Below are 25,949 nucleotides of genomic sequence, written 5' to 3' on the forward strand. Positions count from 1 at the left end.
AGCATTAATTCATATCTGCGTCCTGAGGATGCAGATACAAGTGAATGTGGCTGTCGCTAGCATCTGGGCCCCCTCCAATGCTAGGCGCCAACGGGCTTGAGGGGGCTCGTGCAGCCCAGCCAATAAATGTTATGGGTTTGGCAGCCATGGGCACCCTGGGAGCCTTGGGGGGGCTGCCCGAACCTTCCGTACGATGATCCACCACTGCCCCCAAACCCCGTTCTAGCTTTTTGTGCTCACGCTGCTTCCCGGTCACTTCTTGATGACATGGTCGGGAGTTACAGAAAAAGCGGTGAGTGCCTCGAATTTCTACCTTCTATACATATATATATATATGTAGTGCCAGAAACCCAACTATGGATTTTAGAGCCAGAGAACAGTCATGGCTGGTTAAAGATGACTCCACAGCCACAGGTGTTGGCAGTCAGAGAAATATTATGGAGCCACAGAACTCCTTCAAGAGCCTTGTAAATAAAAGAATGAAAGTTTGGTGGAACCGAGCATTCCCAGCAAATTATCTCCAACGGAACCTTATACCGAGGGGGTTACGCATACAAGTTTTCCCATCATTTCCAATTGAAGATGTGAATTTTCCATCTAAATGGGAGGAGAACTGCAGTGCGTGTTCATTTAAAATGATGGAGCTTCTTATTGGACTCAATAACACATCATTAGAAAACAGGGATAACGAGCTGGAAAAGATCCAGCAAAAATTAAAAGCAGAGATGTCCAAAGAGGACTTAGAAACATTTAATTGGATTAACAATGCCTCATGTGGGAAAAAGAAATTGAGAGCACAAAATTAAAGAAATTGATATGTGATAATAATGATTTTCAACAGAAGAAAATATATTGATGGAATCGGAGACAAAATGGTGAATCACTGAGTCTTTCCTCTCCTATGTGATCTTTGTCATCACAGAGCGGTCACCATGATATGACATTATGTAGTAAAATGAATTCTACACGTGACTTACCAAGATACAAAAGAAAACGAAACTACAATCAGTCGTCCAACGGTAGGAGAAAAATGAATAAGGGATTGGAACAAAATCCAAGACATCACAAGAAGGTAATTAACATTTCTATGCATCAATTATCTATAAGTGACATCACACTGTTGGACAAAGTCTTGACCTTTTCTCCCACCTCCTGTTTTGATCTTTTTCTCAGCAGTATAAGATCTGCAATAGTACGTCCTGCAGAGGTGTTGGTTCCCGCATCCAGACGTACTATTGCGGATTAGTTCTCGGCGCACACTGTCCTAACGGACAGTGTCCGGGAACCGGGAGGTCAGCTGTCCCTGACAGCTGACACTCCAGCCTTGCCAGTCAGCGGACCATCACCGCTGATTTTGGTAATTAACCCCATAAATGCGGCGACGGATTGCCGTCGCCGCATTTAAGTGGTTTGAAGCACATCGGCAGCCCCCACGAAGTGATCGTGGGGGCTACCGATGCTTGTCTTGGCAATCGGAGGTCAGACAATGGCCAGCCTCCTGCCGCTCCTCAGAGACTTCCTGTCAGTGTGACTGTCACGTCACAATGACAGTTGGAGTGCATTACACTACGTGTGTAGCAGCAATCAAAGCTGCAAGTCTCGTAGTCCCCTAGTGGGACAAGTAAAAAAAAGATAATAAAAATGTTTTAAAAAAGTGTAAAAATAAAAGTTATACGTTATATAAACAAACCCTGCATTTTTTTCCTATAATAAGTTTTTCATTATAGGAAAAATATTAACACGTTAAAAAAAGTACACATATCTGGTTTTACCGCGTTCGTAACGACCCCAACTATAAAACTATAATGTTATTTTTCCCGCACGATGAACACCCCAAAAAAAATCAATAAAAAACTACACCAGAATCGCTATTTTTTGGTCACCACCCCTCCCAAAATAGAGAATAAAAAGTGATCAAAAAGTCGCATGTACCCAAAAATAATACCGATAAAAACTACAACCCGTCCCGCAAAAAAACAAGCCCTTACACCGCTTTTTTGACTGAAAAATAAAAAACTTACGGCTCTCAGAATATGGTGACAGAAAATAAATTATTTTTAAAAAAAGAAATTTTAACGCTGCAAAACATTAAAAAAAAACTATTTACATATGGTATTGCCGTAATCGTACCGACCTGCAGAATAAAATATAATGGTCATTTATAGTGCACGGTGAACGCCGCAAAAAATAAACTTAAAAACATTGTCAGAATTGCTTGTTTTTGGTCACCCGGCTTGCAAAAAACTTTAATAAAAAGTGATCAAAAAAATCGCATGTATCCCAAAATGGTACCAATGAAAAGTACAGATTGTCCCTCACGCAGCTCCGGTGGTGAAAAAATCAAGAAGTTCTGGCTCTCAGAATATGGCGATGCAAAATGTGCAGTGTTTTCTAAAAGCGGGTAACATCCGACACCATTTATCAGTGCCACACCGGCCACACATCTATGAATTATTATTTATTTACAGCATTATTATACCCTGTTATTATGCCCTGATGTTCTCCGCACAGATTAGATATGCCCCCACATTATAAACTGAAATACCAGCGAAACCCAAAACAGAAAAACTACCAAGCAAAATCTGCGCTCCAAAAGAATAATGGCGCTCCCTCCCTTCTGAGCCTTGCAGCGTCCCCAAACAGCAGTTTGCGCCCACATATATGGCATCGCCATACCCGGGAGAACCCGATTAACGTTTTATGAGGTATTTGTCTTCAGTGGCACAAACTGGGCACGACATATTATGCACTAAAATGGCATATCAGTGGAAAATTGCAATATTCACATCATCCGCTGTGCATTGACCCCTTTGAGCACTATGACTTAATAGCACGTCATGGTGCGGGGGTGATGTATGGAGCGGGCTCACGTGCTGAGCCCGCTCCATACGCTGCGGGCGTCGGCTGTGTATTAGAGCTGACACCCAGGACTAACGGACAGGAACAGCGATCGTGCTGTTACAGAAGCCTGTAAGAATTACTATATACTGCAATACATTAGTATCGCAGCATATTGTACCCGCGATCCAATGATCGCTGGTACAAGTCCCCTAAGGGGACTAATAAAATGTGTAGAAGAATTAAAGTTATTAGTAGTGAGAAAGAAAAAAAAAGTTAAAAAAAACCTTTTCCCATTTTTCTTCAAAAGTAATGTAAAAAAATAAACAGAATTGATATCGCTACGTCCGTAAAAGGCCGAACTATTACAATATACCATTATTTAACTCGCACGGTGAACACCGTAAAAAACTTAAATAATTTAAACCGCCAAAATCTCTGTCGTTTTCGTTTTTACCGCTTGACGAAAGCTGTAAAAACGAAAACCCCAATAAATGGAATCAGATTTTTTTCCTATATTCCTATATTTTACTATTTTTTTTCAATTTCCCAGTACTTTTTATGGCTCTTTAAATGGTATCAATAGAAACTACAATTCCTCCCGCAAGAAATAAGCTCTCACATCACTCTACTGACGGAAAAAGAAAAAAGTTATTGGTCTTGGAAGGCGGGTAGTGAAAAACGAAAATAAGAAAGCAAAAAATGGATCAGTCCTGAAAGGGTTAATTCATTTCTAATGAAAAAAATGTATGACCCCATGTGGGGTATTTACGTACCTGGGAGAAATTGCTTTATAAAAATTGGTTGTTTATTTCTCCTTTATCCCTTGTGAAAATGAGAAAATTCAACATTTTAGTGGAAAAAAATTGGGATATTAATTTTCTCCGCCTAATTCTAATAAATTCTGCAAAAGACTAGTGGAGTCTAAATGCTCACTATACCCCTAGAAAAATTCCTTGAGGGGGGTTTCCAAAATGGGGTAACTTGGGGGGCTTCCACTGTTTTGGTCTCTCCAGGGCATTGCAAAGGCGGCATGGCACCGAAAAACAATCCATCAAAATCCGTGCTCTAAAATCCAAATGGCGCTACTTCCCTTCTGAGCGCTGCTATAGGTCCAATCAGCAGTTTATTACCACATATGGGGTATTGCCGTAATCAGGAGAAAATGCTTTACAAATGTTGTGGTTCTTTTTTCCTTTATTCCTTGTAAAAATTTAAATTTTCTATGGTTTTTCAGAAAAAAAGTAGATTTACATTTTCACTGCCTAATTCCACTAAATTCTGCAAAAATCCTGTGTGGTCAAAATGCTAACTATACCCCTAGATAAATTCCTTGAGAGGTGTCGTTTCCAAAATGGGGTCACTTTTGGGGGGTTTCCCCTGTTTTGGTCCCTCCAGGGGGTTGCAAATGCGACATGGAACCGAAAACCAATCCAGCAAAATCCATGCTCCAAAATCCAAATGGCGCTCCTTCTCTTCTGAGCCTTGCTGTGGGTCCAATCAGCAGTTTATTACCACATATGGGATATTGCTGTAATCAGGAGACATTGCTTTACAAATGTTGGGGTGATTTTCTTCATTATTCCTTGTAAATATTACAAATTTCTATGTTTTTTCCGAAAAAAGTAGATTTTCATTTTTACAGACTAATTCTAATAAATTTAGCAAAAAACCTGTGCGGTCAAAATTCTAACTATACACCTAGATAAATTCCTTGAGGGGTGTAGTTTCCAAAATGGGGTAACTTTTGGGGTGTTTTCACTGTTTTAGCACCACAAGACCTCTTAAAACCTGACAAGGTGCCTAAAATATATTCTAAAAAAAAGGAGGCCCAAAATCCACTAGGTGCTCCTTTGCTTCTGAGGCCGGTGCTTCAGTCCATTATCACACTAGGGCCACATGTGGGATATTTCTAAAAACTGCAGAATCTGCGCAATAAATATTGAGTTGTATTTCTCTAGTAAAACCTTCTGTGTTACAAAAAAAATGTATTAGAAATTAATTTCTGCAAAAAAAATACAATTTGTACATTTCACCTCTACTTTGCTTTAATTCCTGTGAAACGCCTAAAGGGTTAAAACACTTTGTGAATGCTGATTCGAATACCTTGAGGGGTGCAGTTTTCAAAATGGGGCGGCTTCTGGGGATTTTCTAATATATAAGGCCCTCAAAGCCACCTCAGACTGAACTGGTCCCTGAAAAAATAGCCTTTTGAAATTTTCTTTAAAATAAGAGAAATTGCTGCTAAAGTTCTAAGCCTTGTAACGTCCTAGAAAAATAAAAGGACGTTCAAAAAACGATGCAAACATAAAGTAGACATATGGGAAATGTAAACTAGTAACTATTTTGTGTGGTATTACTATCTGTTTTACAAGCAGATACGTTTACATTTAGAAAAATGCAAATTTTTGCTAATTTTTTCTAAATTGTGGTGTTTTTCCAAAATAAATACCAAAATTATCGACAAAAGTTTTTTCACTAACAAAGTACAACATGTCACGAGAAAACAATCTCAGAATCGCTTGTATAGGTAAAAGCATTCCAACGTTATTACCACATAAAGTAACACATGTCAGATTTGAAAAAATCGGCTAGGTCCTGAAGGGGTTAAGAAATTGTATTTTAAAGAGGAAGACTATTTATTTGTGACAGTTGAGGAACGAGAAACATTGCGAATATTTGAGAAACTCTTTCACCAAGAAGAGGGAATCTAAGAAGGTAAGATTCATATCTGTATTAGAACCAAATCTACAAAATTCCCCCGTTGTCTATTTGCCCCGCAGTAGATCTTTTTTGTCAAATTAGTCTCTGAAGATTAGCAAAACATTCAAAAGAAAATTAAGAATGGCAATCTGACGAGTTCAGAGAGAGAGAGCGAGCTTGGAGAGGATTAAATCATGGCATGATGTGGTAGTAAAACCTGCCGATAAAGGCAGAAATGTGGTATTTTGGCCACGCCAGATGTATATTTATGAAGGACATCGCCAATTAAAAAAACTCCACTTTTTAAATAATGATATCGCGGAGGTTGCTTTAGCAATCTCTAAGCTACTCAATCATAAAACGCCGGGTCCTGACGGCCTATCGGCTGAATACTACAAACTTTTGCCAGATATTGTACCGACATTGGCGAGGACCTTACAAGCCATATTTAGTGAAGAGATTGACCTGCCTAACTTTCATGAGTACAGGACCATATTGCTTCCCAAACCTGACAGGGATCCAACCCTCCTTTCCTCATATCGCCCGATTTCCCTTTTAAACCAAGACTATAAGCTCCTAACAAAGATTTTGGCCGACCGCCTCCAAACCATGCTTGGACCGATAATTGCCCCAACCCAACTGGTTTTCTTAAGGAATAGACATTCCACTAAAGGTATCCGTCAGGCTGTAGCAGCCACGGTGTCTGCACTAGACCCCTCCTCCCCAGTGACCATGCTGCTGGGACTTGACGAGGAAAAGGCGTTTGACTCTTTATCATGGCCATTTCTCACAGCAGTGTTGCAGTCCCGGGCCTTCGGGGACCGCTTTCTAACATTCCTTTCACACTCACAGGCCTGCTCTACCACATCCCTTACCATCAATGGGCTTAACTCACCTCCTATCTCAATTTTCAGGGGTGCGCGTCAGGGATGCCCTCTCTCACCGTTACTATTTAATTTGTCCATAGATTCACTTCTCCATCATTTCCAGTCCCTAGCATGTTTTTAAGGCATACAGATTGGAGATTCTCAAATTAAACTATCGGCATTTGCAGATGATATTTTGTTGTTCATATCTATCCCTGCCTCTACTTTACAACCAATCCTCCAGGATATCTCAATTTATGGTGCCCTGTCTGGTTTCAAGATCAATCTACAAAAATCAGAAGCCCTAATTCTTAAGGGTCCCTCCAGGCCACTCTGGTCTTCGAAGCATGCATTTAAATGGAACTCTGATTACATTCCCTATTTGGGGGTACGCATCACGAGACAACCATCACGTTTATATCAAAGAAACCTTAATCCCTTTATTGCATGTTTGGAATCCCAACTCATGGCTTGGAGGCACTTTACTCTATCATTTTTAGGTAGGGCTAATCTATTAAAAATGGTTGTCTTCCCTAAATTGTTATACTTACTACAATCCTTGCCTATATACTTGAGACCAGTGGACGTTAGGCGGCTGAATACTCTTTCGAGGCTACATTTGGAACCATATATATGCCAATACAATACCACCAGAAGGGGCGCAGACACAGTGATGTTCAATGATAAAGCAGCGTTGCTGAACACTATGAGATCTACTGTGTTTGCGTCCCAGGTAATGACCAAGATAAACTTGGTGCATCGATCAACAATTGATAAACCCAAAAGAAGAAATGATCGACTAAAGCACAACAAATTGATAGCAAAAAATACAAAATTTTTATTAACATGAAAATATAACAAGGTTAAAACTGGAACAGGGAATGAGTCACTCAATAAAAAGACATCGAAAACAATCATGCACCAGATGTAGATGTGACATAGATCTATACAAAACTGTTTGTTTGTTAATACAGCAAAGGAGAGTAGTACATATGCCTATGCAGACCTGTAGCTGATAGAGCCAAATGGGTGATGACAAAAAAAGAGATCCACATGGGATGAGATACATGTATGTAATGCCTAGGTCACCTCTATGAGAGTAAATGTGTGGTAATAGTTACATGTAAATACCTGAATGCAGTGATTGTCTGCATGTGTGTAATAGACTAATATAAGCCATAGTGTGTGTTGCAGGATCAATGTTTCAGATAACATACAACAATGTGCATGGGCTCGAAAGGAGGTAACAGGCCAATAGCAGGCAAAAAATCAGTAATAGCTGTAAAACATACCGGTGGACATGATGGAGACGTGGAAAGGGATGTCTGGACCCGACGCGCGTTTCGGCAACTGCCTTCGTCCGGGGTTGGGGTCAAACTGCTAATATCTACCTATATATGGAGCGTGGCTCAGGTGTTTGCGATGTATACAGAAATGAGAAGAGGAGGAGGCAAGATCAGATGACAGAAGTCGGCGTCTGGTGCGGGGTACCAAGATGGCGCTGCCCCACTTCCGGTCCGCGTCATCAGAGAGGATGTGGGGCGGCGCGGACTAACCACGCCCCCCACACATCCCACTCCGAGTAGAGACAGCGGTCGGAAGAGGCCAGGGTCACTCCCCCCACGGACATCTGATCAGGATGTCATGAACACCAGCGCGCAGTCCATCATCGATATGTGCCAGAAGGGAACAAGAAAAGAACTCACAATACAAGTGGTTTATAAGATATTATGTATAGTTGTAAATGAAAGAATGGCGTGAGATGACTTCCTATGGTGTGAATTGTGTGATGTGAGACATGAAAAAAAGGGGGTGTGATGTGAATGAATAAATGCATCGCTGGCAATGGTGAAAATGATAAGATGAACAGTGTGATGAAAAATGTGAGTATGAAAATTTGAAGATGAAGGATTGTGAGTGTGAGAGATAATAAATGTGGATGCCAATGAAAGTATGCGTGGGGTGACAAAAGTGAAGTATGATGCCGGTGATTTATGCTAAAATGTAATGAAAAATGATGAAAATAATAAAACAAGTTAGTGTGTGTGTAAACATACGAAAATAGTGGACTCAAAATTGTTCTGTGGATATCAGTACGGAATAACACCTAAGTACTGAGTCTAGAATAACCATTATAATGAAGCCACATGTATTAGTAAAGGATACAATACAAACAAATGTCTATACATACGGCAGACAGTATATATTTCAATTTGAGTTCTCTGGATTTGTAAATCTTAAACATATATAATTATGCCTAATAGATGATAACAGTAGCACTGAATAAATTAATAAGAGACAAATACACAAAGATATGTTATAAAACAATACAGGAAAATAAAATAAAAGAGGTGTAGAATGATGAAAAATAAAAAATAATGAAAAATAAATAAAATAAAAAATGAAAATGAAATGAAGTATGATGCAATGAAATGAATGGAAATAATAATAAAAATAAATATAAAGAAATTATAATAATAAAAAATGATAAAATAAAAAAAACCAGGAATGGGAAGTGAATAGTAAAAAATAAATAAATAAAAAATGAGAGATCAAGATGATCCATACAGAGTGGGAATAAATAGTAGATAAATAATACGTGATACAATAAATAAAATATATACATAATAACCAATGCAGAGAATGTATATAGAACACAGTGTAGTGTATCTTGTTTCCTCTTAGAAGAAGCGAAGGATAGACCGCAAGACACCTCCTCAGATGAACTCGATAGGAGAATATCATAATTCTGTATATATGAATAAATGGAAAAAACAACGAGAGGGTAGTTAGTTTTTAAAAAAATGACAACAGGGATGAGGAAAAACAGGGATGGCTTTTATCTTTTCCTCATCCCTGTTTTTCCTCATCCCTGTTGTCATTTTTTTAAAAACTAACTACCCTCTCGTTGTTTTTTCCATTTATTCATATATACAGAATTATGATATTCTCCTATCGAGTTGATCTGAGGAGGTGTCTTGCGGTCCATCCTTCGCTTCTTCTAAGAGGAAACAAGATACACTACACTGTGTTCTATATACATTCTCTGCATTGGTTATTATGTATATATTTTATTTATTGTATCACGTATTATTTATCTACTATTTATTCCCACTCTGTATGGATCATCTTGATCTCTCATTTTTTATTTATTTATTTTTTACTATTCACTTCCCATTCCTGGTTTTTTTTATTTTATCATTTTTTATTATTATAATTTCTTTATATTTATTTTTATTATTATTTCCATTCATTTCATTGCATCATACTTCATTTCATTTCATTTTCATTTTTTATTTTATTTCTTTTTCATTATTTTTTATTTTTCATCATTCTACACCTCTTTTATTTTATTTTCCTGTATTGTTTTATAACATATCTTTGTGTATTTGTCTCTTATTAATTTATTCAGTGCTACTGTTATCATCTATTAGGCATAATTATATATGTTTAAGATTTACAAATCCAGAGAACTCAAATTGAAATATATACTGTCTGCCGTATGTATAGACATTTGTTTGTATTGTATCCTTTACTAATACATGTGGCTTCATTATAATGGTTATTCTAGACTCAGTGTTATTCCGTACTGATATCCACAGAACAATTTTGAGTCCACTATTTTCGTATGTTTACACACACACTAACTTGTTTTATTATTTTCATCATTTTTCATTACATTTTAGCATAAATCACCGGCATCATACTTCACTTTTGTCACCCCACGCATACTTTCATTGGCATCCACATTTATTATCTCTCACACTCACAATCCTTCATCTTCAAATTTTCATACTCACATTTTTCATCACACTGTTCATCTTATCATTTTCACCATTGCCAGCGATGCATTTATTCATTCACATCACACCCCCTTTTTTTCATGTCTCACATCACACAATTCACACCATAGGAAGTCATCTCACGCCATTCTTTCATTTCCAACTATACATAATATCTTATAAACCACTTGTATTGTGAGTTCTTTTCTTGTTCCCTTCTGGCACATATCGATGATGGACTGCGCGCTGGTGTTCATGACATCCTGATCAGATGTCCGTGGGGGGAGTGGCCCTGGCCTCTTCCGACCGCTGTCTCTACTCGGAGTGGGATGTGTGGGGGGCGTGGTTAGTCCGCGCCGCCCCACATCCTCTCTGATGACGCGGACCGGAAGTGGGGCAGCGCCATCTTGGTACCCCGCACCAGACGCCGACTTCTGTCATCTGATCTTGCCTCCTCCTCTTCTCATTTCTGTATACATCGCAAACACCTGAGCCACGCTCCATATATAGGTAGATATTAGCAGTTTGACCCCAACCCCGGACGAAGGCAGTTGCCGAAACGCGCGTCGGGTCCAGACATCCCTTTCCACGTCTCCATCATGTCCACCGGTATGTTTTACAGCTATTACTGATTTTTTGCCTGCTATTGGCCTGTTACCTCCTTTCGAGCCCATGCACATTGTTGTATGTTATCTGAAACATTGATCCTGCAACACACACTATGGCTTATATTAGTCCATTACACACATGCAGACAATCACTGCATTCAGGTATTTACATGTAACTATTACCACACATTTACTCTCATAGAGGTGACCTAGGCATTACATACATGTATCTCATCCCATGTGGATCTCTTTTTTTGTCATCACCCATTTGGCTCTATCAGCTACAGGTCTGCATAGGCATATGTACTACGCTCCTTTGCTGTATTAACAAACAAACAGTTTTGTATAGATCTATGTCACATCTACATCTGGTGCATGATTGTTTTCGATGTCTTTTTATTGAGTGACTCATTCCCTGTTCCAGTTTTAACCTTGTTATATTTTCATGTTAATAAAAATTTTGTATTTTTTGCTATCAATTTGTTGTGCTTTAGTCGATCATTTCTTCTTTTGGGTTTATACATTTGGAACCAAAAGAGACCAAGAGTGAACCTATGCATATTGCAGCAACATCGTGAAAATGGAGGGATTAATTTTCCACAGATTCACTTATACAATATGGCAGCTCAACTACGAGTGATTGGAGATTGGATAACTGGTAGCTCCTGCTTTACTGATTCTACATTGGACCAACAATTTTCAAAACCCATTTCCTTAACATGCCTCTTACACACTCCCTACTCGGCTCTATCACCTAGTCATGGGGCTAACCCCCTAGTCATGTCCTCCTGGAAGACATGGACCAAGGTCAGGCAACACTTAGGTTTAAACCCTAGATTTTTCCTACTTCTTCCTTGGGTCCATAACTTTTACTTCCAAAATGCCAACCCCCATGTGGTTTTTCATGGATGGGCTAGGGGGGGCTTGACATGTATTAATCAGATAACTAACATGCTCACTCGTCGTCCATACTCATTTAATGAACTACGTATACAATATGATTTTTTGTGCCAACACCCATTTTATTACATGCAGGCCTGTAGGTATGCTCACAAGGTCATTAGACACTTAGAAGATCAAGACTGGGATGACTTCTTCTGTCACTTAACTTCATCTCATCAATGCCGAAAAAGACTAATCACTACCTATTATAACGTTTTAAGACTACCATTGGACTACACTAAATCGAGATCAGGCGCATCTTACTGGGTCGACCACTTAGATCAAATAACTCATGACGATGTCCTATCATCTGTAACTATGGCTGCCAAATACCTCCCATCAGCCATGTCCTGGGAGATGTCTTTTAAAATAGCCCATAGGACTTACGTGTCCCCTTATAGGGGCTTTCTCATGGGTAACTCCTCTGACCATTCGTGTTTAAAGTGTGGAGCACCGCATGCAGACTTATTACATTGTCTCTGGTTATGCCCAACTGTTGTTGACTTTTGGCAAAAGATACAATATTTTGTGTCGAACACACTGTCCATACAATGCCCCTCAACCCAAAAGTGGGGTCTCTTTGGGATACTGCCTCCTTCCATGATCTTTATCCCGAAACATCACAAAGAACTGTTATACTATGTCTCTGTGGCTGCTAGGAAGGGTGATTCTCCAGGTTTGGATAAATATGTCACGAAGCGGGTTAGTGGACCCACTAGGCCGTATTGCCGTAGCGGGGAGGCAGCTGGCCAAACGGGACACCCCAGAAATACAAAGTCCCGCACAAGTGTACCTGAATAGTCCAGATGGTGGCCGCAGCTCTGGCACAGATGGAGATGGGTGCAGCAGATGACGCCAAACGTGGTGGATGACACAGGGGCCGCAATCTGCGCCAGACATGGCGGAGTCCTCCGGACGTGGCAGATGACACAGAACGTGGCGGATTCCTCCGGACGTGGCAGATGACACAGGACGTGGCACGACTAGATACTAAGGCACAGCACGGGAAACAGGAATGGGGAACAAGGCACGGGTAACAACTGAAACGGGAAACACTAAGGGACCATTTGCAAGACAGACTGGGAAAACTAACAACGCTCAGGCAAGGATTAGAAGGCTAGGGGCCTTCTTATAGACCAGGAAATCGTGGCAGTTGATGATGACGACTTCCTATTTGCGCGCCCTGGCCATTTAAGGCCGGGCGGGAGCGTGTGCGCGCACCCTACGGGACACAGCCGAACGGAGCAGAAGTGAGCGCTGGCGTCTCCTAGGAGGGAGATGGGGACCAGCGCTCACGGATTTATGGCTGCGGGTGTCGGGAGGTGAGTGAACCCGACGGCCCGCGGCGATGGACGCTACATAATACACACCCCACACATCGTATTTCCCTAGAAAATACATCTTACCTCTTCCGAATGGATTGGGTGGAAACCTCCCTTTGAAAAAGAGCACAAAACTGAAGCCTTTTTTAAGTTGTGGGAGAACTTTATACCTCCCTTACCACTTCATATAAAACAAAAACTAATTGCATGCTTTGGCTCCACAACTTGGTATCTGGAACATCAGCTGTCTGGTGTGACACCAATCATGATATGATTCCTTAACCCCTTAATGACCAGCCTATTTTAAACCTTAATGACCAAGCCATTTTTTAAGTTTTACCATCGTCGCATTCCAAGAGCTATAACCTTTTTATTTTTGTGTCGACATAGCTGTATAAGGTCTTTTTTTTTTTTGCGGGACAAGTTGTATTTTTTAATAGCACCATTTTGAGGGACATATTGTTTATTGATTAACTTTTCTTAACTTTTTTTTGGGGGGGGGGGGGGAGAAAAAAACCTGAAATTTCGCCACTCTTTTTCACGTCTTAAATCTACGCCGTTTACCGTGTGATATAAATAACACAATAACTTTATTCAGCGGGTTGTTATGATTGCAACGATACCAAATTTGTATAGTTTTTGTATGTTTTACTACTTTCACACAGTAAAAACGCTTTTTTTTCAAAATTATTTGTTTTTGTGTCTCAATATTTGAAGAGCCGTAATGTTTTTATTTTTCGCCAATGCGGTTGTATGAGGGCTTTTTTTTTTTGCGGGAATACTTGTAGTTTTTATTGGTACCATTTTGGAGTAGATGCGACTTTTTGATCACTTTTTATCACATTTTTTTTATGTCAGGATTCACAGAAAACAGCAATTTTTCCATAGTTTTTTATTACATTTTTTTCTGCGATCACCGTGCTGGTTAAATAATGTAATAGATTTATAGTCGGGGTTGTTACGGACGCGGCGATACCAAATATGTGTACGTTTTTTTTTTTTGTTTTTTTTTTAATAGTAAAGCATTTTGTAAAAGGAAAAGCTGTGGTTTTCATTTTTTTTCACTTTTTTTAAAATTAACTTTAAACTTTTTTTTTACTTTTTTACTAGTCCCACTAGGGGACTTTAATATGCGATTCTCTGATCGCTATTATAATATACTGCAATACTTTTGTATTGCAGTGTATTACTGCCTGTCTGTTTAAAATGGACAGGCATCTGCTAGGTCATGCCTCCGGCATGGTCTAGCAGGCATTCACTCCAGGCAGACCTGGGGGCCTTTATTAGGCCCCCGGCTGCCATTGGAGACCCAGACACTCGGCGATCGTGTCGGTGGGAGAGAGGGGGAGCTCCCTCCCTCTCTCCAAAACCACTCAGATGCGGTTCTCGCTATTGTGCACCGCATCTGAGGGGTTAAATGGGTGAGATCGATACTTATATCAATCTCACATGGCAGAGCAGGGACGCCCCCAGCCCTCAGCTGCCTCTGGCAGCTGAGAGCAGGGAGATTTGACGGCTCCCTCCTCTCCAAATACGTAATGGAGGCACTGATTGTGACTGAGCCAACGATACAGACGCCTTTTCTACTACCCATAACTCATAAGGACCCTCCAGTTAGGCCAATTATATTGGGTACCAGGGGGTTAACTCAGAAGGTGTGCAAATGGGTCGACCACCATTTAAAACCATTAGTGGAATGTCTACCTTTTTGTATCTGTGCGACTCTGCAGATTTGTTGTTGAAAATTGAAGAGATTCATTTAGATGACAGACATATTTTGGTAACTTGTGACATTGAGTCACTATATGCCGGCATCCAGCATTCGGATGGGTTGCATGCAGTGGCCACCTTTTTGCATATGAGCAATATGGGAAAAACTTTTCAGAGTTGTTGCTAACCATTTCGGACTTTGTTCTCAAACACAATTTTTTCACGTTCAATGGGTCCTTCTACCTGCAACTCCAGGGCACGGCAATGGGGGCAGTATGTGCAGCCTCATACGCCAACCTGTTCCTGGCGTCTTGGGAGAGGGAGCTATTCCTGCCAGATCATGAGATCTCAATGAACCAGCTCCTTTTCTGGGCCCGTTCATTGATGACATCTTCATGATCTGGCAGGGGACTTCGGATGAATTAATGGAATTCATCAGTGTATTTAACTATAATACACATAACATTAAATTAACATGCAAGTGGAATCATGTTGAGATAGATTTTTTGGACCTACTAACTAAAAGGAACCATAATGGTTGTCTCCAGACAGATTTGCATCGTAAAGAGACATCAACAAACTCATTTCTTCACGCCTTGTCTTCACATCCTCGTGACACCATCGAAGCTATACCAGCTGGACGATTACTGCGTGTTAGGAAAATTTGTTCAACTCATGAAGATTTCAAATACCGCACGACTGAGTTAAGAAAGATGTGTAAAGGTTCAGATAGCACCAGATACGTGGAAGGGTGAGGTTTTGCACGGATAGGGGCCCAACCCAAACATAAATATAAAAGAGTATCCGGCACACCAATATAGAAAAAAAGGTATTTTTTATTTTGTTTCTAATGCCAGTGGCAGAGTGCGACGTTTCGGTCTAGGTGACCTTCATCAGGCACTGAGCCGTGCTGGGCAACTGAATTGACGAGCGCTAGTGGTGCTGATAGCGGCTGGCCGCTGTATCATGAGCGCCATGATACAGCGGCCAGCCGCTATCAGCACCACTAGCGCTCGTCAATTCAGTTGCCCAGCACGGCTCAGTGCCTGATGAAGGTCACCTAGACCGAAACGTCGCACTCTGCCACTGGCATTAGCAACAAAATAAAAAATACCTTTTTTTCTATATTGGTGTGCCGGATACTCTTTTATATTTGAGTTAAGAAAGAGACTTGCTGAACAGGGTTGCAGCCGCCACAATGTTAATAAGGCCCATTGACGACCACGTGCACATCTCCCCCTTGTGCACAGCTATTACAAACTGTAACTAAAAATAAGGAATTTCTCCTAAGGTAAGATTTACGAACACGTATAATTTGGTCAGAAATGAGGGACACCTCAAACAAATTTTGTCCGGTGCTCCTCAATGATCCAATTCTACAGAAAGTACTACCAAATTATCTTGCTATTGCACCATGTAGAGCGCGTTCTTTACGTGACGCAATAGTTCACAGTTACCTAACAGTGGAAAAACCGGGTAAATGTTTTGGAAAGATTGGTCCTAAGTGGGGTTGTAACCCTTGTGGCGACTATTAGTTGCCCTAATATTGAACGCTCTCAAGGTTTTGTTGACTCAAGTGGGTTGAAAATGTTAAGATCACATGGCCAATTACATGCGGCACTACAGGTGTGATCTATCATGCAACTTACCCTTGCCCTAAAATGTATATTGGCATGATAACCCGAGAATTGCGCTTTCGCGTAAGAGAACATATTAGAGACATTGAAAATGCCAAAACAGTAGAGTATATGGAACAGCTGAAGACTATTCCACAACATTTTCACCTACATCATGCGTGTAACTCTAGACTTCTGAGAGTTAAGGGAATAGATCACATCAATACGGATATGCGAGGAGATGTAAAAAGAGGCTTTTGCAATCACAATGCAAGTGGATATGGAGGCTTAAGACAACACAACCAAGGGGTCTCAATGAGAACATTGGTGTTGCTGCATTTCTCTGACTGTTACGAAAGCTTTTAGTTGGGTATTTTTTATTTTATCTTCTTATTTTGATTTTAATCTATATTTCTTTATTTATTTATACAGATTATATATATGGTTTACGCTGCCTGTGTTGACTATGTCAACTGTGCAATTTTCGGGTTGTCCTGATCTTCATCCTCAACAATGATGCCCTACTGATGATCTTCACAAAAAATAGAAAAGAGGGCTCTTTCTGCAGATCACTGCATATTATATTCTGCACCTTTGAGGCTTGTATTAGATATATCGACATGTAACTAAAATCTGCTTTGTGCATGCCACTTGTTGTCCATTTTATTTTTTTATGCATAATATACACGTTGTTTTTTTCTTTTTTCATCGCACACACCTATTCACACTATTTTATTTTTCGTTTTTTATTTTTTCACCATACATTTATTACTTTTTCACTCTTCTACTTACACATGTTCTATATAAACAACACTTTATTGTGTTTAATATCATTTCTTACCTGTCACTTACCTACTATGTTCAGGTTGTGTGCACTGGATTATTCCTTTTGGCACGTGTATATTGGTCTTTTTTCACACATTATAATTGATAATAATGTTCCACACTTGATTACTCCCTACAAGTTGACACTATTCATCACACATCACTTTGTGTCCATATATTTATATGTATTTGTATGATACATGTGCAATATATCTGTATAACTATCTTGTCTCTCTGTATTTTGGGTTTAGCCTTGCAGACATGAAGTGTATCGCTATTGGACTGCCCGTACAGGGTTAATATCCTTCTGAATTTTTCATGCCTTCAATCACTGGTTGCATTCTGATTGGTTGTGACTGTCCAGCCTCCGATTCGGCACCCATGATGCGCTGGGTTGCTGACACACGTGACCGCGTCAGGTGACGCGCTGATGTGTTTCCGCACCAGTGTCTCGTTGTTGCCGTTTCTGGAGTCCGGCCATGTAATCGACCACGTATTGACACCAATAATAAACAGTGAGTGTATTGATTTTTTGCACTGTATAGTTGTTTATTCCAAACCATTTGGTATTTATATATTACCTACATTACGCAGCTGTCCTTTTCTTCTGTAGAGTATTGTGGAGTCTTTTTAATTGTATTGACATGTAGCTTTTTATTTTTATTCCAATAAAGATTTTTTCCATTTTCTACACTTTTTTTGGTAGCATCAATTTTTTGTAGGTTATATATTTGTAGTTTTTTGTCTCAAAATATTTTTCTTGTTTTTTTTTCAGGAGATCTTTATCCCAGTCTTTGAGATTTTAAGGAGTCCTGACCAACACCTAGACCCCAGTTAGCAGCTAGAAGATTCCTGCATATACCTAGAAGAAGACCACCTTCAACATCTAGAAGACACCAACCAGCACAGAGAAGGAGATCCTGGCTACAAGAAGATTCCTACAAACATCTAGAAGAAGAGACACATTGTAAATATTGGTGTGTCCATCCTAGCAGAAAACCCATGACGACTGAACAGTGAGGAGAGAACTTATATGTTACTTCTGACTATATGATCCCAGGGTAAAGGAGCAGTAGTGGTTGCTCCAGAAAATGCTGAGAAATATGGAGAGGCTTAGTAATTGTCAGTGCGCAGGATGCTCCATATGTGGTGATAGTCATGAGATGGACAGCTAGAGAAATACTCAATTCATTATTCATTTATGAATGATATCATATTAAAACGTACTGCGACTACTGTAGAAAAGAGGCAGGGATATTATTATTATCATCATCATCATCATCATTGGTATTGTTGTTAAGTTGAACGTAAAGAAAAAGTATTCACTAGTCGACCCCCAGATCTATTGTACTGTAGAAGGAGTCCTGTTGAGACGCTATCATGTAATGGAAGTTGGCACTTGAGTTGTACGCTACTAAAGAAGGAGTAAACATTAGGGTATAATGGTTCCAGTACGTATGTGATATGACCTTTCTAGATTAGTTTTCCGCCTCAAAAACCTCCATTGAAATCAATGAGAGATGGAAAAATGCTGCGAACGGCCGCAACCGTTTTTGACGCGGTTTTAGGCAAAAAAAAGCTTTCCCTTTTTTTTCCTTTGCCTGTTGAAGAAGGAGATAAAAATAACGCTTTAAAATATGCATAAAGAACCACGTAGGAAAACGCATCAAAAACCGTGTCAAAAAACGCACGTGGTAAAAACGACTTAAAAAAAGGCGGAGCTGAATTTTCCAGGCAGAATTTTTTGCCTGCAAAAAACTCCACGTGAACAGGACCTTAAAAGCAAGCAGGCTGAAAGGGTAAAACACTGCATTTTAAAAAGGCCAATTTCTCGCGGTTGAGGGCTGCATAACAGTTAATAGACTGGGAGCAACTATTGTCAAATAAATACACAGACACTACATGGGAATGCTTTACATAAACTTTAAGTAATTATACTGTAAAATATAATCCTCTAAGTAACAAGTATTAAAAAACCCTAAAATGAAACTAGAAAAAGCTTGTGTGAGTGCAATTCTAGCATACACTACGCCTTGAGTTCCATCCAGCTCCAAATTAGCTTTTAAAAATCATCCTATGAATACGAGCAGCTCGGAGTAGCAAAAACACACAGACACGTTACTGTATGAAAATGCTTCTCCTTTATTCTTATCAGCACGGATATTTATAACAAAATTTCAACAACAAATGAGTCAGAAAGTTTAGATAAAGTTCCACAACTTAATTGGCTCTTAGGGGGGCCGTTCCCTCATCTTCCCAATTATTGCTGCGTAGCTTTGCACACAGCACTGATTCTCCATTTTAATTCTTATTATTGCTGCGTAGTGTTTTGCACACGCACTATGATTCTCCATTCTAATTATTATTATTGCTGCGTAGTGCTTTGCACACGGCACTACTCCTTAAAGTCCCAGAGCATCTACCTTCTAATATAACTAACTTGTACAAGCATATAAGGATATAAGTATATAAGATATACATTAAGTCTAAAACACTTTGGAAAATATTTTTGCTTTCACACTTGCTTCTAATGTTAAAAAGACAATAAATGACAAAATAAGAGAATTTATAAAAAATACAAATCTGAAGGGTTAGCATTAGTCTTTAAAGATTACAATCGCATACTCTCACGTACGTACGTACGTACGTACCACACGTTACACAGATACATTTACATATATCCCAATTAAACACCTACATATATCCACACTATACTAACACATATATACACATTACACTCTATACACGAACATATATCCACATTATACGCACACATGCACATTACACAGATACATTTACATATATATTCACACTATTCACACTATACACACAAATATACATATATGCACACATTACACATGAGGAAACATTATTCACCTGGTATATCCCTATCCCTGCTTCTCCGGTGGTCTCGCCACTCATTTTAGCTGTCCTGCAGTGATAAAATTTCTGTTTCACGCATGTGACCGCTGCATCAATGCGGAGGCCAGTGGCTGGCTATAGCAATCATGTGTAAGTAGTTATCATGTCATCACTGCATGACAGCAGACACAGGCCTGCTAATCCTCTGAAGCAGAGGTGGATATATTAAGCGAGAACGCTTTCTGTAAAGAACTTGGTTAGGATTAGAGGGTTAGGGAGTTGGGGTTAAGGTTAGGGAGTAAGAGGGTTAGGAGGTTAGAGGGTTAGGGTTGGAGTTAGGGTGTTAGAGGGTAGAGGTTAGGGGCTTAGTATTAGGGGGTTATAGGGTTAGGGGTTAGGTTTAGGGTTACAGCTTTTCCAGAAGCGGAATCCCCAGCCAGAGCATTTCCGATGCTCTGGCTGAGATTTCCGGCATCTTAAAGTCCCCAACATCACATTTATATATGGACAGTGACGTCAGGGGCTTGCATTACAAGGTACTTACCGTCACTCTCCATATATATGAACAGTGACATCAAGGTCTTTCTCAAGAGAGGAGTCCTCAACCTGACCATTTGCTGCAAAGTGCTTGGTTAGGGGGTTAGGCATTAGGGTTAGGGGGTTGGGATTTAGGGGATAGGGCTTTTTCAAGAGCGGAATCCCCGGCCAGAACATTGCCTTGGATTCTCGCATTACAAAGCACTTGACGGCACTCTCCATATATGAATACTGACGTCAAGTTCTTTCTCAAGCCAGGAGTCCACCGCCAGAGTGCTTGCTGTAAAGCTCTCGATTAGGGGATAGAGGGTTAGAGTTGGGGTTAGGGTGACGAGGTTTGAGTTAGGGTTGGGGTTATAGTTAGGGGGTTAGGAATAGGGTTGAGGTTAGGAATAGGGTTAAGATTAGGGTGTTGGGGTTAGGAATAGGGTTAAGGTTAGGGGCTTAGGGTGCTAGGGTTAAGGGGTTTGGGTTCTAGGTTTAGGGGTTAGGATTGGGGGATAGGGTTAGGGGTTAGGATTTAGAGTTTAGTGGTTAAGGTCAGGAATAGGGCTGGGGTTAGAGTTAGAAGGTTCGGGTAAGAGGGCTAGGTTTAAGGTTAGGAGCAGAATCCCCAGCCTTAGTGTTTCTGACGCTCTGGCTGAGGAATCCGGCATCTTATAGCCCCTGCTGTCACTGTCTATTTATGGACAGTGACTTCAGCGGCCCACTCTAGGAGTGGAATCCCCGGCCAGAGTTTTGCCGACGCTCTGTCAAGGGATTCTCGCATTACAGAGCCCTTAACGTTATTCTCCATATATCAACAGGGATGACAAAGTCTTTCTCAAAACAGGAGTCCCCGACCAGAGTACTTGCTGTAAAGTTCTTGCTTAGGGGCTACATTTAGGGGTTAGGGTTAGAGCTTTTCCAGGAGCAAAATCCCCGGCCAGAGTATTGCTGACGCTCTGGTTGGGGATTCCAGCATCTTAAAGCCCCTAATGTTACTGTACATGTATGGACAGGGACGTCAGGGGCTTCCTCTAGGAGCGTAATCCACAGCCAGAGTGTTGCCTACGTTGGGGTTAGGTTTTAAGTTAGTGGGTTAGGAAGTTAGTGTGTTAGAGGTTGGGGTTAGGATTAGAGTCCAGGTTAAGGGGTTGGGGTTAGGGTGCTAGGTTTAAGGGGTTAGGTTTTGGGGATTAGGGTTTGTGTTAGGGTTTAGAGGATAGTGTTAGAAATAGGGTTAGGGGGTTAGGGCAAGGGTTGGGCTTGGGGTTAGGGGTTGGGGTTAGGTTTTGGGTTAGCGGGTTAGGAAATTACAATGTTAGGCGTTGGGGTTAGGGAGTTAGGAACAGGGTTAGAATGAGGGTGTAGGGTTGGGGTTAGGGTTTAGAGGTTAGGGGTTAAAGAGGCTCTGTCACCAGATTTTGCAACCCCTATCTGCTATTGCAGCAGATAGGCGCTGCAATGTAGATTACAGTAACGTTTATATTTTTAAAAAACGAGCATTTTTGGCCAAGTTATGACCATTTTTGTATTTATGCAAATGAGGCTTGCAAAAGTCCAAGTGGGCGTGTATTATGTGCGTACATCGGGGCGTTTTTACTACTTTTACTAGCTGGGCGTTCTGACGAGATGTATCATCCAACTTCTCTTCAGAATGCCCAGCTTCTGGCAGTGCAGACACAGCCGTGTTCTCGAGAGATCACGCTGTGTCGTCACTCACAGGTCCTGCATCGTGTCGGACGAGCGAGGACACATCGGCACCAGAGGCTACAGTTGATTCTGCAGCAGCATCGGCGTTTGCAGGTAAGTCGATGTAGCTACTTACCTGCAAACGCTGATGCTGCTGCAGAATCAACTGTAGCCTCTGGTGCCGATGTTTCCGACACGATGCAGGACCTGGGGCAGGAAGTGAGTGACGTCACAGCATGATCTCTCGAGAACACGGCTGTGTCTGCACTGCCAGAAGCTGGGCGTTCTGAAGAGAAGTGGATGATACTTCTCGTCAGAACGCCCAGCTAGTAAAAGAAGTAAAAATGCCCTGATGTACGCACATAATACACGCCCACTTGGACTTTTACTTTAAACATGCCCACTTGGACTTTTGCAAGCCTCATTTGCATAAATACAAAAATGGTCATAACTTGGCCAAAAATGCTCATTTTTTAAAAATAAAAACGTTACTCTTATCTACATTGCAGCGCCCATCTGCTGCAATAGCAGATAGGGGTTGCAAAATCTGGTGACAGAGCCTCTTTAAGGTTCAAAAAGGGTTAGGAATAGGATGAGGGTAGTGGGTTGGGGTTAGGAATAGGTTTGGGGTTACGGGATAGGGTTTAGAGGTTAGGGGCTATGGTTGCGGGTTAGGAATATGGTTAAGATTAAATGGGTAGGGGGTTAGGGTTAAGGGGGGGGTTAGGGAGTTGGAGTTAGGGTGCTAGTGTTATAGGGTTTAGAGGTTAGTTGTTAGCGTTAGGAAAATGGTTGGTGTTAGGATTTAGAGGTTAGGGGCTAGGGTTGGGGATTAAGAATATGGTTAGGGAGTTAGGGGTTAGGGTTACAGTGTTAGGGGGTTGGGGTGCAATTTTAAAGGGGTTAGGGGGTTGGGATAAGGGTTAGGGTTTAGAGGTTAGCAGTTACGGTTGGGGATTAGGGGTAGGAATAGGGTTAGTGGTTAAAGTTAGAAGATCAGGGTTAGGATTTAGGGTAAGAGTTGGGGTAAGAATTATGGGGTTAGGGTGCTTGGGTTAGGTGGTAAGGTTTAGTGGGTTAGGGGATAGGGTTAGTTATTAGTGTTTAGAGGTTTGTATGGTTACGGTTGGGATGTTAGAGTTTGGGTTATGGTTAGAGTTAAGGGATAGTTAAGGGATAGGATTAGGGCTTTTCCTGACGCTCTGGTTAGGGTTTCCGGCATCTTAAAGCCCCTGATGTTAATGTTTATATATGGATTGTGACATCAGGGGTTCCCTCTTGGAGAGGAATCCCCGGCCAGAGTGTTTACTATGCCCTGGCCGGTGATGCTCGCATTACAAATCCCTTAATGTCGCTCTCCATCTCTCCATATATGAACAGGGATGTCAAGGTCTTCCTCAAGACAGTCCCAGGAGTCCCTGGACAGAGCCCTTGCTGTAAATCACTTTGTGAGGGGGTTAGGGTTGGGGTTATGAATAGAGTAAGGGGGTAGGGTTTGGGTTAGGGGGTTAGGAAAAGGGTTGGCGTTAGCAGATAGGGTTTAGGGTCGGGGTTAGGAATATGTTTAAAGGTTAGGGTGTTAGTGGTTAGAGGTTAGGGTTAGAGTGTTAGGACGTTGGGGCATGGGTTAGGATGCTAGGGCTAAGGGGTTGGGGTTAGGGGATTATGCTTAGGGGATAGGTTCATAGTTAAGATGTTGGGTTAGGGGTAGGGTTAGATCTTAGGGTTTGGGTTACCGGGTGAGAGTTTGGGCAAAGTTTTAAGGGGGTTAGGAATAGGGTTAGGGTTTAGAGGCTAGTGGTTAGGGTTGGGGTTTAGGGTTAGAGTTTGGATTAGAATTAGGGTTAGGGGTTAGGGCTCCTCCAGGAGTGAAATCCCCAGCCAGAGCCATAATGGGTTAGGAATAGGGTTAGGATGTTAGCGTTTGAGGTTAGTATTAGGAGGTTAGGAATAGGGTTAGGGTGAAAGGATGGGGTTGAATTTAGGGAGTTAGGGGCTAGGGTTTAGAGATTAGGTTTGGGGGGTTTGGAATAGGGTTGGGGTAAGGAATGAGGAGAAGGGGTTAGAGTGTTAGGGTTTAAGAATATGGTAGGGGGCTAGGGGTTATGAAAAGGTTAAGGTTAGGGTTAAGGAGTTAGAGTTAGGGTTTTTAGGTTAGGAGTGGGGGTTAGGAATAGGGTGAGGGTATGTGGTTAGGGGGTAGGGTTTTGGATTTGGGGTAGGGTTATAAATTAGGGTTGGGGGTTAGAGTTAGGGATACGTTTGAGGTCAAAGGGTTAGGGGGAGAGTGTTATGGTTGGGCTTAGGTTTAGGGGGTTATGGTTTTAGGGCGAAGGTTAGGGGGTAGGGATGGAGTTAGGGTTACGGGGTTGTGGTTAGGGTTAGAAAGTTAAGGAGTTAACGTTGTGTTAGGGTTTGTATTGGGGGCTAGTATTAGTGGATAGGGTTGGAGTGAAGGTGTTAGGGGTTGGGGTAAGGGGGATAAATTTGGGTTAGTGTTAGGGGAATAGGGTTTGGGTGATTGGCTTAAGGAGTTAGGGGTTGAGGTTACGTGATAGGGTTGGGGTTAAGGTTAAGAATAGGGTTAGAGGCTTAGGGTAAAAGATAGGGTTAGACTTAGGGGGTTAGGTGGCTAGGGTTAAGGGGTTAGGGGTTTGAGTTATGGGATTAGGGTTAGAGTGTTAGGGTTTTTGGTTTAAGGGGTTGGGGGTGTTAGGTTTAGGGGGTTAGGAATAGTGTGAGGGTAAGTGGTTAGGTGTAGTTTTGGTTATAGGAATAGGGTCTGAGTTAGGGAATAGGCTTTAGAGGTTAGCGGTTAGAGTTGGAGGTTAGGAATAGGGTTAAGGCTAAAGGGTTAGGGGGTGGGGTTTAGATTAACTGGTTAGAGTTAGGGGATACGGTTAGGGGGTTTGGAATAGGGTTAGTGAAGTTTAGGGGTTAGGGTTGGGTTGTAGTTAGGGGTTTAGGGTTAGGGGTAGGGTTAGTGGGTTAGGGATTTTCCGGGAGCAAAATTCCCGGCCAGAGCCATAATTGGTTAGGAATAGGTCTGTATTGGTTCAGAGCGCACAAGATTGAAAGAGGTGCACGAATAGGGTCCCAACCCAATTGTATATAGAAAAGTATCCGGCACACAAATGTGGTTCAATTTTTCGATTTGATTAAATTCGATGCCATGGGCAATGTGCGTGCAACGTTTCGGTTCAACGACCTTCGTCAGGCACTGCAGGTGTACAAAATATTTCACATGAATATATTGGCATCATATTTCAACAAGAACATAGTGCATTATATCAATGGTGCAAAACAGCAAGTAAAGAGAAACTTGAAAATGAAATAAAATAAAATAAAAAGGTATAAAATAAGAACAGTGTCTTTTGTCAAGACACATACAGTGCTCATATATAGTCAATATATCTATTATTTTATTGGGAACAAGCCTCAAGGTATAGATATGCATATTTATTTAAATATGGCCCAATGTATGTTAGTGGGTGACTATCAATCCAGTGCACAAAAACAAGGTATACACAATAGCGGTATATTGTCGAGTATCACATCGTCATATTAAGACTATTTAAGACAATTTCTATCAAGTGTGATGATTACAATGGGATAGTGAATAATGTAGCTTAGAGCAACAGAACGAGGTATATAGAAAGAAAAT

The sequence above is a fragment of the Rhinoderma darwinii genome, chromosome 4, assembly GCF_050947455.1.
Source record: "Rhinoderma darwinii isolate aRhiDar2 chromosome 4, aRhiDar2.hap1, whole genome shotgun sequence".
NCBI lineage: Eukaryota > Metazoa > Chordata > Amphibia > Anura > Rhinodermatidae > Rhinoderma > Rhinoderma darwinii.